General features: G+C 47.5%; 1 long non-coding RNA gene across 1 annotated transcript; it reads left to right on the top strand.

The window, feature by feature from the left end:
* Positions 1-450: 450 nt before the first annotated feature.
* Positions 451-2,611, top strand: LOC148224398 (uncharacterized). Its single transcript, XR_015802884.1, has 2 exons — positions 451-1,110; positions 1,749-2,611. It is a non-coding gene; the product is annotated as an uncharacterized LOC148224398 (long non-coding RNA).
* The last annotated feature ends 382 nt before the right edge of the window (positions 2,612-2,993 follow it).

The following is a 2,993-nucleotide window of genomic DNA, read 5'->3' as shown; positions in this document are numbered from 1 at the left end:
ATTGCACCCACTCTGTTAAGAATGGCATCTGCTAACCCTAGACTGGTCCTGGACACCATATGAGACAGTGCTGTGGGGTGTTGGCCCGAATCATGCAACATAACCACAGTGATAATTTGACAGGGTGGAAAAACCCCGGTAGAGGAGCTATGACACAGCATTGCTGTGTGGAAGCACAGCAAGATAATCAAAACCAGGACCCCACGACATGGAAAGCCACAAGGACCAGTGTGACATTATGTCTAGTAGATAGAGAGATGACTAAGAAATTTGCTTTAAGTTGGGCAGCTCATGGGAGGGCTGTGACAGAATTCAGAAAGCAGATCCACACGGTGGTGAAGATCTGGGGCAGGCAGAGAGCACAGCTATTCTGGGCCCTGGTGAGGCTGACAGACACACGCAGCATTTCCTGGCAATATGCTCAGGAGCGGAAGCTTCGTGCTCAGTTCAGAGGTGCTCAGTTCAGCCACTTCTTGCCTCCACAGCCAAAGCAGGTGGGAGTAGCTGAGCAGGGAACATCACACAATTGCAGCTCCCCGTCTGCAGGGTCCATCTCCTTCTGCATCTCGTTCAGCAGGAGGAACCAAAGCCTCCCAAAGGAAAGGCAAGATGAGGAGAGGCCAAATACGCTTCAGGGCTGCAGATGAGAAAAGCACTTTGCTGTGTCTCTCTTTGCACTTTTCCAAGCTGATGCGTGTTACCGGGGCACAAAGGTGAGCAATTGAGAAGGAGTTATCACCCCTTAGCACCCCTGAGCCCTGCTGCACCAGGGGGAAAGAAGAAAGACAGCTGCCGAGAGTTGAGTGCCGTGAAGAACGCCAGGGATTGCACAAGGAGAGGCAGCTGGATGGCACCGTGTCCTGACGGCAGAGGAAACCAGAAAGCAGCCCACGGATATCGCTGCAGAGCCCGGGCTGTAATGCATTTTGCCCTGTGATAAAGAAATTACAGAGATTACAGCTGAACTCGGAAAACATGATTCATCCGGTCTCCCAGCACCGAGCCCCCATCCATCACGTCCGAAGCTGCAGCGGAAGCCGAGGCGGAGTCTCCGGGGAGCAGTCTGCGAGGCTCCAGCTCTTCCCGGTCATTCTCCCTTCCTCAGCACAGGTGACAGGACCTTATTCGTGCTAAGAAGACATGGCGGGGGGGGGGGAGGTTTTGAGCTGTGGGAGTGACCGGAGGCGCTGCCCGTGAGCAGCCAGTCGCTCCATGTGAGCTTCCCCATGGTGCCGGGGAAATTGAGGCTTCCTTTACTCCTGCAGATAAAAGTAACGTCCTGTATGCAAAGGTGCAAAGGTTTCTCGTAGCAACATCGCTGTGGTTAAGCCTGTAGTTCAAGAGGGTAAGCTGAAGCTACTGAAGTTCAATTTGCATCCCGAATGTGCACAACTGAAAGTGTTAATTATTTCATTGAAGATGCAGGAGCCACAGCCCAAGCATGTGTGTAACTCCACTTGTAGCTCAGGCAGAGCAGTAGGATATGGGACAGGATATGCAGCAGCTGGTGTAGCGCTCAGAAAATGAACAATCCTTCTTACCCACCAGCACTCTCCATTTACAATAGTCAAACAAGTTTGGAGACTGCAGCAAAAATCCTGTAGGGCTTTGCATTGCTCGCCAGAGTCAGAAAAAGCTTTAAAACTGGGATAAAGGAGACAGCTAAGAGCAGAGAAATTGTAGTAGAAGCTTTAGTATTTGAAATTTTTCATTCTTATTGGAATCATTACCCACTTTTGTTGTCACAGAAGCCTCAGGATCCATCAAGGACTCAGAGCTTTTGGGTTCAATTAAGACACCATCATTTCACATGATACCACAAGAAATATTGTTCGGATGTGAAAGAAGAGACAGCACACAATCATGTTAACACAAATTCGTTTTTCACCTGTCTGTTAGCCAAGCTGTCAATGTGCCATTCATAACCTTCCCCAGCACAAGGTAACATTGCTGTACCAAGCTTCAGTGAAGATTAACCTAAAGCAGAATTACTCTGCCTTTGGGCAAATCTGAGGTTGTAATCTGCCCCCTTCCCTCAAAAATTGTCATAGTAAAAACATATGGAAGTATAAGACTCTGCTGCAATTTTCCTCCTACATTCTAACCCCAGCTGTGTTCTACCACCTGGTTTTTGGGAGCAATTTTCCTGACAGATGGGACAAGTCAGGGACCTTTGAGGCAATCCTGACCTCTCTCGATACAGCATCCTGTGATGAAGCCTGAACTGCTGCAGGGAACTGAAAGATGTGTGGCTGTGTGCTCTACTCTTGTTGCTCTGTTATGGCAAGAGGTAGCCGGGGACAGAGAGATGCTGACAAACAGCATGGAAATAGATGATAAGCAGTTTGAGAAGAGCATGTGCTCTTTGAATATTGCACACAACAAATGAAGCATGCCCACAGAACCAGAGCAACTCCTAAAGCTAGAGCTGTGGGATTTGTCTCAGGAGAGTGAGTGATGCTGAAGAACTGAAGTCTGGGATGGATTTTATGCTTTTCTTTACAAGAGCAAAATTCCATTTCTAGCTATGCATCCCTCTTCTATGTTTTTGGGGAAATGGCTTAAAAGCACATATTTCAAAATAATAAATCAGAAATTTCCTTTGATGCAACTTCCTTGAGTGTCTGTGATTACCTCCGAGAAGCTGGATCATGAGAAGATATTTAACTTGTGTTTGGTGGCAGGGCACTGGAGAATCTCTCAAATTAGCGAGGACAATGCCTGAACACAGGTAATTCCCTTTCTGCTCTCCATGATCTTGTTTCCATCAGAAGGAATACATCATGTTGGGAGGGTGAGACTGCTTGCTCTGCTGAGCTTTCCATTATCTGGATCAACCCCAGCTTAGCTCCTCTGTGATGAGGCTAAAATACCTACTGATGCTGGCAGAACATTTCAACAGAAAAGTGAGCTTCTGCTAGGACATTCAGGATTAGTTTAAGGAAAATTGTTCACAAGAAAGTGGAGAGAGAGAGCTACAGAGACATTAAATA

The sequence above is a fragment of the Sturnus vulgaris genome, chromosome 3 (genome assembly GCF_052056855.1).
Source record: "Sturnus vulgaris isolate bStuVul1 chromosome 3, bStuVul1.hap1, whole genome shotgun sequence".
In the NCBI taxonomy this organism is placed as follows: domain Eukaryota; kingdom Metazoa; phylum Chordata; class Aves; order Passeriformes; family Sturnidae; genus Sturnus; species Sturnus vulgaris.
Note: the sequence above shows the minus strand (reverse complement) of the source record. Positions and strands in the feature narration are given on the sequence as shown.